Genomic DNA, 13966 nt, shown 5'->3' with positions numbered 1-13966 from the left:
TACAGGAGATTGTTGTCACATGCAAGGAGTGACCAATACCTGCCAGAAATTCCTGCAGCTCCTTTAAAGTTGCTGTAGGCCTCTTGGTAGCAACCCTGACAAGTTTACTCCTTGTCCTGTTATCTAATTTGGAGGGTTGTCCTGATCTTGTCAATGTCCCTGTGGTGCCACATTTTCTTCACTTATCGATGATAGTCTTCAGGCTCCATGGTAAATCCAATGCCTTTGATATTCGTTTATCCCCCTCTCCTGATCGGTACCTTTCAACAATAAGACCCCGTAGATGTTTTGTCAGTTCCTTGCGGACCATGGCTATCACAGTAGGATGCAACCACGTTTCAAGGAAATCCTACAGGAACAGATGTTTTGTATTTGGGGTTAATCAGAATCACTTTCACTGGCTGGTATCGGTAGTTTAAATAAACAATACACACCAGTATTCTACTTTCTTCCTAAACATTTTAAGCATCAAAATCTTTTGTAAGTCGGTTGTTCAAAGTTTTCTTTTAACAAATACAATTTTCTTTGAAAAACTAAAATAGCAAATATTATTGACGCTATATTTACATTTTTAAAATTTGATTAATATGGAATATAATATGGAATAGCATATCTAAAGAAATTAATAACGATATAATTATATTAATATACTGTACTTCAAATCCAGCTAAACTAAAAATTAGACACAAGAAGAGTATTATTGGACAATGTTGTGAGGTTCTGGCGGGCTTTCTCTTTAAACCGAAGAGTTATAGAGGAGACACGTTGTGTATCGCCTCTTTTTACACTTGTAAAAAAAACATTCCAATGTTAATGCAACACGGAACATACTGTATTATTAATAATGTAGCGCTTTCGGGCTCACGTGGGATACAATGACATGTTCCTGCCTAACTCAAACATTGTGTGACTTTAAAAGCTGTTAAAATTGTTTAGATAGCAGAAAGTCACCTTGCTCTTACAAGCGGCTTTTAAGCATACTAACAATACAACTTTGGCTGTCAGTGAAAAAAATGACCGCGGGCACTTTTCTTTCCTCCCTAACCTTATTCTACTTTTCTATTTTTTTATTATTCTAGTTTTTTTTAAACTTTTTAATTTAACATTTTCACTTTCATTTTGTAAACACAACACACATTTTAGACAGATACAGTAAAATCACATTCTCCTGTCTTCCCGTGGTGTAAAAATGAATTAGCAGGTAATTGAGATAACGTTGCACTGCCCACTGAGTGGAATGTTCTTTTTTACAAGTGTAAAAAGAGGCTATACATAACGTGCCCCCTCTATAAGTCTTCAGTTTTCAGATAAATTCCGCCAGAGCCTCACAACATTGTCCAATAATACTCTTCTTGTGTCTAATTTTTAGTTTAGCAGGATTTGCGCAATAACCACATTGTTTAATGGGGATGACATTACTCACGTCTATATCCCTGTACAACACTAACTACTTCAGGTGGGTGGCTGCGTCAGCCTGCGTCATTTGCAAAGGAACAAGTAATAGGTTTATTCCATGCTGAAAAGAGAAGAGAGAAAACACAACATTCCAGCAGTGAAGCCTTCTTCGGGTGTGAGGGTCTTCAGCTCTAAATGAAATGCTTGGAGTATGTAATGTAGGGTGCTCTGGACGAGTTAAACTTTGATGCAGGAAAAATGTATGTCCCACAAGTTATACTGATTCTCTCTGATGCAGTGCTAGTCAGGTGACTGAGGATGGTACATTATTTCCCACTGCATTCTGGGGAATGTAGTTTTGACAAGTAACCTCCATCTTGTCTCCATCTATCACTCTCTCACAATTCGTCATGCGTGAATGAATCAAATTAAAAACAAACGTGTTTCCAAAGTAGATTACAGTAATACTACCAGCTATATAAATACATATATTTAGATCCTTAAATTAATATTGTTATTCATTTCTTTAGATACGTGATTCCATATTGGATTCCCTAATAATTAAATTCTAAAAAGTATGCATTTCTTTTACTGTGATAATGACCGCAAGTATTCATGGAAAATGGTAATCACTTAACTTTTAATGTTTTGTGATATTTAGAAAGACCAACAAATTCAATATAATGTCGATAATATTTATTATCAGTATTAACGGCAGTATTGGCAGTACAGTTGCAGTTTGAAATTATTAGTTGTTATTAATAAATCACATAGCTTCGAACATGTTGTGATATTTAGAAATATAAAAAATGTCAATATAGTGTCCATAATATTTGCTATTTAAGTTTTTCAAAGAAAGTTTTCTTTGTTAAAAGATCTCATGGTGACAACCGGCATTACAGGTATTGTTCGAGCCGGCTTGCCAGTTGCGGTGACGTCACTGCTTTCCCTGTGAATAGCAGTGAGCCCGATAACGCTACATTATTAATAATATATTCTGTGTTCTTTTTTACAAGTGTAAAAAGGGGCGATACACAACGTATCTCCTCTTTAACTCTTCAGTTTACAGAGAAAGTCCGCCAGAACCTCACAACATTGTCCAATTATACTCTTCTTGTGTCTAATTTTTAGTTTAGCTAGATTTGAGCTACAGTAAATGAATATAATTATATCGTTATTAATTTCTTTAGATACACGATTCCATATTATATTCCATATTAATCAAATTTTAAAAATGTCAATATAGTGTACATAATATTTGCTGTTTTAGCTTTTCAAATAAATTTTTATTTGTTAAAAGAAGAGTCGAAAACTTTGAACAACCGACTTACAACAAGGAAAGCACACACCTAAACCATTACACCACAGACATAATCACATGGGAAGGAGTAAAACTGAAGCAGACATTTCCAAAGAAAGTGTACTACTGTGATAATTTGAACTACGGTATATGAATATAATTATATCGTTATTAATTTCTTTAGATACGTGATTCCATATTATATTCCCTATTAATCAAATTCTAAAAAATATGCTTTTGTTTACTGCAATAACGAGCATTTTCACAGAAAAGGTTAAAACATTATAACTTTTTACAAAGTAAATAAACTTAATATAGTCAGAAGGAGCATGTAAAACCGTTGTTTTTAATGTAACCAAATGCAAGACTTTGATGCTTAAAATGTTTAGGAAGAAAGTGGAATACTGGTGTGTATTTTTTATTTAAACTACCAATACCAGCCATATACAGTTTACGTAATATGTTTATGTTCCTAAATTAATATAGTTTATGAGCATGTGAAAGGCACAGGGAATCGGAGATTCTCAAAACTTTCTTTGTATGATTGGAAACGAATACGTGATCAGATCAACAAAATGCTGTGGTGTTACTTTTTGTCAATGGAAAAATAAAGTATTTTCGTCTTGCAACAGTTAAACTAATGCAGACGGTTACAAAGAATACGGTATTACTTTGAGCTTATAGCCTGCCCAAGGTCATTCATTATTAATTCTATTAGTAATATCTTCTGTAAAGACTTTGGTGCATAAAATATTTCTAAATAATTTAAATATTTATGATGAAAGTGGAAGGTTGTGTACTTTTGTCCAACAGAGCAATCTTGCTTTTATAAAATATATCCGACTTTTTAATGATTAATGATAAACATGCTGTAATACACCGTTTAAAATTATTAAAAGTGTATACAACTTAAATTCTTAATTGGAAAAAGATTGTCCCTCAGCAGTGTTATTTGGTGACAGCTCAAATGCTGTACATCAGACGTTAAGCTTTATTAGCTCCACCTGGCGGTTTTACAAGGTCTTACAAGGTGCTTCCGGATACTATTATCATAATCTAATTTGCATATGCTTTAATGCTGTATATTGCGCCACGCCCACTGCATTTTACCGCAGCGTACCTTGCTCATTTTTTCCATTTTGGATGCATCTGTACCTTTTAAAAAATCAACCATCAGAATCATTTACCTATTTTCATTATGATTAAATTATGTGCATATGTCGGGCTTTGAGGAAAGTTTGTTTCAGATTCCAGTGAGTGCCCATTAATGAGTTTTTAAAAAGTCACCCACACTTTTTGATCATCATAGTTTTCTACATAATTAAAATAGAACTGTGATTTATGTGTTTAAAAAGCATTATAGTATGTTATATTTTCATGTTATGAAGGTAACCATGATATGATAGAAATAAAAAAGTCTAAATCCATGTCCTCGGATTTTTAATTTTTCTATATTGTAGCCTAAACTGTCATCTTTATCCAATTTTGGTTAGTGCCCCTCTTTGGGATTATTCCAGTATTACAAGATGGCTATTGTGTGAGTGAGCTCAAATCAGTGCTGTAAAAGCCACATATAAGAGAGGATTTGTTCTATATGAAATTTCACATCTACTTTGTTTGCCTGTCTTAACTATGAAGCATAGAATACTTTTTGTTTTGTTGTTCCCTTCAGTCTATGACACTAATTAGATGTGTTGAAATTGAGTAGGACACTTTTAAAAATGAAAATGCACTAATCCTGAGACGATGTTTGCTGCCACCAGATCCAGAGCACACGGCATTACTGTGTTTAGTTTTGCTTGGCTGCCAGCCTTCTCTTGCTTAGAAAAGACTCACCATGAGCAATTAAGAGCTTCTGGGGGGCAAATGGAGATGATTTCCTCATAAAGAAAGCAAACTGATTTTCAGCTTCTGAAAAAAGGAGATTTTGCATTAATAGGGGGTCTGTTGTGTTGTGTAGAACACAGGGTGGCTAGACATGCCGATATTCTCTTCCTTGCCATGTTGATAGCTTTATGAAGCCTCATTATCTACCCCATCATTATAGTAGTGCTAAATCGAAATAATCAGTCATTTTTTATATTCCCTATGTTTCTGCATTATTTGTGGGCCCAATTAACTTAAGTGTTATTAGCACAAATCTTTCCTAAAAGGGGAAAAGCAACACTTGTCTGTGCACACCTAGAATTAAACAGAGATATTAATTAAATCTGTAGTGATGTTGTGTTGTAGGTTTACACACTGGAGAAAAAAGCTTCGAAGCTTGTCTCTTCTTGTTCAGAAGCAATACCTGCTTTCTGAACATAATGCAATAGAAATAAAAAAACCACCCATGCAAGGATATTTGCTCATATTTTTTAAATTTCTCTTTTATATTGAATTGAATTGAAAAGATGTCACTAAAATTATATTTTTAAAACTGTATTTCCTGCTGTATGTGGTAAATACAGATGCAGCCATTCAAAGTGCGCGGTACAGGCACGTACTGGAGGTAATTGGCTAAGGCGTCGCGCATTGTACCGTGGTACGTGATTGGTTGACTGACAGGGGCACTCTTGGTCTGTTGGTCTGTCGTAGAAAGATTTACAGTAAATGTCTTTACTGTGCCTGTTTTAGTATTGAATATTTATATGGAATTTTACCACTGAAGGGAAATCTGAGTAGCTGAGCATAAAAAGAATAGGAGCATACTGTAACGCGTGCGAAGGCCATAACGATATTAATTAACTATATTAATTTTGGAACATAAACATACAGTATATGGCTGGTCTCGGTACTTTAAAGAAAAAATACACACCAGTATTCCATTTCTCCCTAAACATTTTAAGCATCAAAGTCTTTAACTAACTTGATACCGGAGTCAACAAGCATACTTTTAGAATTTGATTAAAAGGGAATATAATATGGAATCGCGTATCTAAAGAAATTAATAACGATATAATTATATTCATGTACCGCAACACAAGAATAGTACATGCTGTACATTGTCTGTTGATAATGTTTCTGTAGTGCTTTTTCAGCACTCTGCATGTGACCTTCCGGTGGTGCTGTGGGTTAGGTTCCTGACTCCCATGTCACATGGTCTGTGATCAAATCCCACTGGAGCCATGACTTTTTTTTTTTTAACAAACATTTCTTTGAAAAAATGAAACGTTTCCCTTGGTCAGAGATTAAATAAAACCTCACTCGCACCAAACAAATTTATATTTCTAAATATCACAACATGATCGAATTTAAGTCTTTTAAATAACAATGAATAGTCACCTATGCGTTACAAAATAAACATTTATATTGATTTGAATCGCATTTTGATTTAAATCGTAAACGGTTGTTTAAACATATGTGTTTAAAGGCGATATATAAAAGCGCTGATTCTTATGGAGTATGTTCCGCCGGGGATTCAAAAAATTTATTTTTTTTAATCGCGTATCTAAGGAAAATTGCAGTATAACTTTGTTCATGCACAAACTGTGGCATGTTACATTATTAATTTGGGTGTCTCCTCTTGCCAGAAAGCTCTAAATTGCATTTTGAGTGCGGTTTTTGACTTTTTCTAAATTGCAACCCATAAATAAAGCTGATACAGTTTAGACTTACTGTATTTTAAACTGTATTACAGCAGCACATTGGACAATGCAATGTAAATTGCAAAAATGCACTTGGAATCTGTCCAAGCCCTACTTTGTCAGGCATCTTCTTTTACTGCAATGGACATAAAAACTCTCTTGCTTTTAACAGAGCGTTTCATAATTTCTAACTACGAAAATTATTTAAACTACAACACTTATCATTCATTCCATTCCATTCCATTATCAGTCTTCCATTTCTCCCTAAACATCATTATATCTTACATATGAAAAATACATAATATAGCTCCCAAACAAACGCAAACGATGCTTTTATTCGTTCATAATCCGACAATTTCAGGAAGCTTTCTGAAGCAGCACTGTCAGACCTGAGCGCTGACAGTCAATCTGGACAAGACCAGAGTTATGGTTTTCCAGAAAAAAAGCCAGACCTCCAGAAAGCTTCCTGAAATAATATATATATTATATATAGAAAGATATAATGATGTGTTCCCGCTTACACATCGCACGACTTTAAAATCTAGAAAAACAGGTTTCGATTCACATTATCTGGTGAGCCTTGTTTTGTCAAAAAAAAAAAATAGACATTGTGTGGTACAGCACGGAGCTCAGTCAATTCAAACAAGTTCAGTTTCAAAAAAACTGCAACGGACATAAAAACTCCCTTGCCTTTAACAGAGCGTTTCATAATTGCCAACTACAAAATTTATTTAAACTGCGACACTTATCATTCATCTTTAAATAAACTTTATTTTATATAGCGTTTTAAGCGAATAGGTAATTAGATTGCTCATAAACCTAATCGCTTTTTCTACATAAACACAGCGTGATTGCTCTCTGAAAATGCTTTTTCTTTATATTTAGGCTCAGATTTCAACTATAGATCGTATTATTATAAACTTTCTTGGAAAAATGTATTTTATGTAAACCATGTTTGCTATTAATTCATTTAGGGCTAGAATATGTTCATTGTCTTCCAATCGAGTCGAGTTGACATTAGAAGCTTGCGATGCCCGGACTGTTACACCAACGCATTAGCATGTTAAAGCGATTTTATTGAGGAGCCTAGCTTTCTTAACTAGTAAGTACTGTACTTCCTACTTTGAAAATACCTGTGAAACCAGTTTAATTCGTCACAGCCAGCACTCCCGCAGAGAGGGGGGTTGTACTCGTTAATGTCTTAGCACAAAGCAGAAACTTCTTGTATTTTCCGATGACATACAAGTGGAAAGATTACAGATTTTAATCGTCTTTTTTCTGAACCAGGGAAAATCTGATCATGTTTCTCTATAACAATAATAAAAAACTTTATTTTACATATCACCTTTAAAAGTGGCATCTCAAAGCAATACAGTAGATGTAAACCACAGATTACAAAATAAATACCCAGACAAACGCAAACGCGTTTTTAATAAAATGCTTTCATTCAGCAGAGAGAGAGCGTAAAACCTGGGTGTAACAGCTGTTCCTTTTTCTGATCACTCGCTCTCTGGATAAACGTCTCGCCTGTCCTGTTCTTTGTTTTCCTAATTTGCTGATTATGCCTGCTGCGATCCACTCCTACCCTCACACCTAAAGAAGACTATTTTAAATTTCTTTGCGCGTCCTTAAGGTGATATCACATAAAGGTGATATGTAAAATAATGTTTTTTTATTATTGTTATAGAGAAACATGATCAGATTTTCCCCGGTTCAGAAAAAAAGATCTAAAGTATACTAGTTAAGAAAAATAAATCTAAACGGGGAGAAAGCTATGCTGAAAGTTTATTAAGATACTTAGAAGACAAAGATACTGTATCAATTTATGTTGCATTTGTTTGATTATGATTAAATAAACACATATAATTAAACACGCGTTTGCGATTTAAATCAAAACGCGATTTAAATCAATGTAAATGTTTATATTGTAATGTATGCTGTCCAGCCTCCATTTATCTATAAAAATTTACTCTATTACAAATTTACAATTTGTTGATAATAGAAATGTTAGGTTCTCTAAAGCTTTGTGATAGTTGACCCACCCAGGCAGCAAAAGATCAGCTGCACTGGTAAGATGCGACACCGAAGATATAATTAAGAACCTGTAGCGGCGAGGCTTATTAATAAGAAAGAATTAAGTGTTCTGAACTTTCCCAAATGGTCCCATCTCTGTTCATCTCTGTGGTGCAGCCACAGAGAAACTATTCATGCAGGCTGATTTAAGGTTTTCTTTGATAGGGGACAGCTCCCAAAGGGGGATGCACTTAGCTAAGCCTGGCTATCATGATCAATGGTCATCCATTGGCGCCTATCTGTCTAGGGAGTGCCAGATGGACATCTGGACTGCATTCCTGAATGTGTCAGGAGTAAGTGACTCAAATCTCACCTTGATCAACCAATCAGGGACTGGTAGGGCCGAGTAACCCACGCGGGACTCTGATGCCCATGGAACTTTCAGCCAATCAACGAGCTGCAGTTCCTCCAGGTAAAAACAGGCAACACAGAGGGCCTGAGAGGATTCAGTAGAATTCTGTGGACTATTCTAAAGGGAATTCAAAGGAGAATTCCAGGGCAGGACGGCCCAGGAGCAGAAGGCTCCCAAGGGCAGGACATTCTCGCAGCGCGCCTCCTGACCATCCTGAGACTCAGCTTCGACAACCCCGGAACGGCCAGTGTGTCCGAGTGCCAGAACTTTCCTTTGTTCTAAGAGTCTAGAGCAGAGGTTGCCAGAGAGTAACCAGAGGATCCACCCGAGGTTAGCACCAGCAGCAGGCCTCGTGAACAGGTCGGAACTGTGGACAGCTGAATCACTATTCAGAACTATCTCTTCATCAGGAACGAACTGGTCCTCTTCCTGACTTGCTGGGACCCACAGTCATCTTTTCTCCTGTGCGCAAACTTTGCTAGTTAAAGCCAACACTAACTAGCCAGCCAGTGAGCATCAGCAGCGCACCGTCGCAAGCCGCACAGCACAGCCTGGCACCGAGCCAGAGAGCGCGGATTGGACAGCAACAGCCTGCAACTGTTTCTTTGTGCCCGCAGGAGATCTGAATCCCCAGAGATTGGATGAGTATTCAACTTCAATGCATTACAGCTCAAGAATTCAATTGTTATCCCATCCAGTTGATATCAATTTAATTCCTAAGAGTTATGTACTTGTTTTGAGTATCTAATGTAAAAGTTATAACCAAGTGCATTTACGAAACGGTCTAAATGAATGATATACTGAACGTATGTCCTCTTGATATATGTAACTCTTTGTAACTGACTGAATATATACCTTTTGTATTCTGATAACCCTCTCGATAAGATCTGTTAGGTTTACATGCATATTCTATGTATTAATAAATGTATCCTCGTGTATTAGTACCTGTGTGTGTGCATTGTTTGAGTTATATCGCATGGTTGGATTCTAAAGCCATCAAAAGAATCATTTTGTGATTTACTGCTACAATTAATAATTGTCCCAGTAAATGCCCAAACCCTACAGAACTGGTGCCTTCAGAGAGCACACTACAAACCTTTTAAATCTGAAGGGAGATCTGAAGGGATCCCCCCCACACACACACAATAGAAGCAGGAAGCAGAAGCCGGGACTGTTGTCAGAAGGGAAGAAGGTGACTATTCATTGTTATCAAAAATGACTTAGATTCGATCATGTTGTGATATTTTGAAATATAAAAGTCAATTGATTGTCCATAATATTGCTATTCTATTTTTTCCAAGAAATGTTTGTTAAAAGAAAAGTCACAGCACCAGCTGGATTTGAACACACAACACGTGAGTTGGTAACCAGGCACGTAGACCAGTGGGCTACTAGGGAAGTCGCATGAAGAGAGAGGCGAAACAGCCCTACACAGCCCTGTCGCAGTACACGAATATAATCATATCGTTATTAATTTCTTTAGATACGCGATTCCATATTATATTAGCAGAAAAGCTTAAAACTAACACTTTTTTACACGCTATTTCACGTTAGTTAAATACTTCGACTGCTCTGTTTCACCATGCCTTTCACATGGTCATAAAAGAGATTGATTTAGGAACATAAACACATTACTGTATGCAAACTGTACTGTATACAGTATGTATATGTATATTTAATGTCTTTACTGTGCCCGTTTAAGTATTGAATATTTATATGGAATTTTACCACTGAAGGGAAATCTTAGTAGCTGAGCATAAAAAGAATAGGAGCATACTGTAACACGTGTGAAGGCCATAAACGATATTAATTTTGGAACATAAACATACAGTATAAGGCTGGTCTCGGTACTTTAAAGAAAAAATACACACCAGTATTCCATTTCTCCCTAAACATTTTAAGCATCGAAGTCTTTAACTAACGTGACACCGGAGTCAACAAGCATACTTTTAGAATTTGATTAAAAGGGAATATAATATGGAATCGCGTATCTAAAGAAATTAATAACAATATAATTATATTCATGTACCGCAACACAAGCCGGAATCTAGCCGGAGCCATGACTTTTTTTTAACAAACATTTCTTTGAAAAAATAAAATGTTTCCCTGGGTCAGAGATTAAATAAAACTTCACTCGCACCAAACAAATTTATATTTCTTAATATCACAACGTCATTTTAATAACAATGAAAAGTCACCTATGCGTTACAATATAAACATTTATATTGATTTAAATCGCATTTAAATTGCCTTTATTTAAAACCCATAAATAAAGCTGATACTGTTTAGACTTTTTATTTAAAACTGTATTACAGCAGCACAATGCACAATGCAACGTAAATCTCTATCTTTGTCTTCTGCGTAATAATGTTCACCTCTCTGTCCGGCAAATTAACAATAGTAATAATAATGAACTTTATTGTATATGGCGCCTTTAAAGGTGGCTCCTCAAAGTGCTTTACAGGATAAAAAAAATAACAACAATACTGTTAGTATGGGCAAACATTTTTTTTTAAAAGAAATACAAAATGAGATATAATGATGTGTTCCTGCTTAGACATTAACGAAGAGCATAACGAAAGTCATAAAGGTCATAAATGATATTAATTTTGGAACATCAACATAGTATGTAAACTGTATGTTGCTGTTATTGGTATTTTAAAGAAAAAATACTGTAAAATCCTGGGTTCGGTACAATGTTTCAGGCATTCATGTGAAGGACAACAGAGCTTTCACTGGCCGATTATCAAACTTTATTAATAAAACAAAAACAAAAACTATCCGACCAAGCCAGAAGAAGACAAAAAGAATAACAGACACAGCGCGAGCCTGCATTCTCAGCCGTCCACACCACACTTTTCCCTGGGTCAGAGATTAAATAAAACTTCACTCGCACAAAACAAATTACCACACACTGAACACTGAACATGTTAACCCAAATATGTCTCACAATACTTTTATGGTACTGTACATTACTTTGCTAAAATGTATTTAAAAATAAAAACGATTACATATGCCAGCAGAGAGAGAGAGACACACACACAGTTCTTCATTGCCAAAAAGTATTTGTTTTTTACTTTGTCAGCACCCAGACAAATGCAAACGCGTAATTAATGAAATGCTTTTATTCATTCTTAATCGAACTAACAAGTTGTCATCTGCTGTTGAAGCTCTGTGAGACTAGACTCACACATGGCTAGACTTGACTATTTAACCATGAGATTCTGTTTATGTTTATTAATCTTCCTTGTTATGCACTGAGAATGATAAGCACCCCGAACATGGGGGTGGCATAGCGGTCGGCTCTGGCTTTCCCATCTATACCAATGCACTGCAAGTACTCAAAGTCAATTGAGTGTCCATAATGTTGCAGTAAGTGAAAAGACCACGGGCATTCTTCCTCCCCCTACATTCTCAGACTAGAATAGAATTTATTATTAGCACAATTTATTACAGTGCTAAATTTAATATTATTGATTACTAATAATTTATGCTAACACCTAGCTTTCTTAACTAGTAAGTACTGTACTTACCAGGTTTTGGAGGGGGGGGGAGGTGTCTTTCGCTGGAAATCTCGCCCCCTTCTACTTTGAAAATACCTGTGAAACCGGTTTAATTCCATATTAAATTCCATATTAATTCCAAATTTAATTCCTTCACTTCTGCAGAAGCTTTCTGGAGGAACAGTGGATGGGATGCAGCTCTTTCTGGGAATTCTGCAAATTCACAGGTGCCTGAGTTGATGGAATTCACATGATCATATTCACATATCACCCCCCTCTCTCTCTGCAGGGGGGAGGGCAAGCGAGAGAGAGTGTGCTGTCCTTTGACAAAACAAGGCTCGCCAGATAATGTGAATCGAAACCTGTTTTTCTAGCTTTTAAAGTCGTGCGATGTGTAAGCAGGGACAAATCATTATATCTTACATATGAAAAATACATAATATAGCTCCCAAACAAACGCAAACGTGTTTTTAATAAAATGCTTTTATTCACTCATAAAAAGATAATTTCAGGAAGACTAAGGAAGGACTAAGGAAATTGTCATCTGTTGTTGAAACTCTGTGAGCTCAGTGACTTTGAAACCACTTTTTATCCCAAGTTGTTTGAATCGCCACAAGTCAAATAGAGAAAAAAGAGCTGACTGACAAGATTTAAGATGTGGCTGTCAATGTTGGATTAAAAAAAACATGTTGCCCGACGTTAGTTGCATTGCTTGAAAAATAATTTTATTTCGAGAGACTGGATAAGTAATTCAAGTGTTTTTTTTTTAACTTCCTGTAAAACAAGTAATAATTTAACAATATGTGCAAACGTTTTATGATATGACACTGTTTTGAATGTCTGTGGAGTGTATCTTATTTGCCTGTCTGTCCTGGCTGTGCTCTCTCGCTCGCCCCCCCCCCCCTCTCAATTCAATTCAATTCAATTCAATTCAATTCAATTCAAGGTGCTTTATTAGCATGACAGATGGATACAATCAGTGTTGGGTATTTACTTTGTAATCTGTGGTCCTTTTAACTGTTTTTACAGTACATCTACTGTATTGCTTTGAGATGCCACTTTTAAAGGTGATATATAAAATCAAGGCTTTAACTTGCTTTAACTCCGCAAGTCTGAGTTCTTGTGTCCGTCCTATCCAAGCCCGAAAGTATTACAATATGTATCTTTATAGCAGGTGGTGTACAGCTTTTTAGTATAGATTACACTTTTCTAAAATGTATTTAAAAAATAAAAACGATTATAATCTAATCTTTCCACGTTTGATACCAAGATCCCCAAAAAAATAAATCTAAACGGGGAGAAAGCTATGTTGAAAGTTTATTAAGATACTTAGAAGACAAAGATATCAATTTATATTGCGTTTCTCTGATTGTGAATCAAAAAACACATATATTTAAACACACGTTTGCGATTTAAATCAAAACGCAATTTAAATCAATATAAATGTTTATATTGTAACGCATAGGTGACTATTCATTGTTATTAAAATGACTTAAATTCGATCATGTTGTTAAATTTAGAAATATAAATTTGTTTGGTGCGAGTGAAGTTTTATTTAATCTCTGACCCAGGGTAACGTTTATTTTTTCAAATAAATGTTTGTTAAAAAAAAAGTCATGGCTCCGGCTGGATTCCGGCTTGTGTTGTGGTACATGAATATAATTATATCGTTATTAATTTCTTTAGATACGCGATTCCATATTATATTCCCTTTTAATCAAATTCTAAAAGTATGCTTGTTGACTCCGGTATCACGTTAGTTAAAGACTTCTATGCT

General features: G+C 35.5%; 1 protein-coding gene across 1 annotated transcript in view; it reads left to right on the top strand.

Moving 5' to 3' along the window:
- Positions 1–13966, top strand: part of LOC148652126 (disabled homolog 1-like) — a 360191-nt gene that overhangs the window by 151337 nt on the left and 194888 nt on the right. The gene's annotated exons all lie outside the window — the stretch shown is intronic.

Source organism: Lepisosteus platostomus, chromosome 11 (assembly GCF_059453375.1).
Source record: "Lepisosteus platostomus isolate fLepPlt1 chromosome 11, fLepPlt1.hap1, whole genome shotgun sequence".
NCBI classification, from domain to species: domain Eukaryota; kingdom Metazoa; phylum Chordata; class Actinopteri; order Semionotiformes; family Lepisosteidae; genus Lepisosteus; species Lepisosteus platostomus.
Note: the sequence above shows the minus strand (reverse complement) of the source record. Positions and strands in the feature narration are given on the sequence as shown.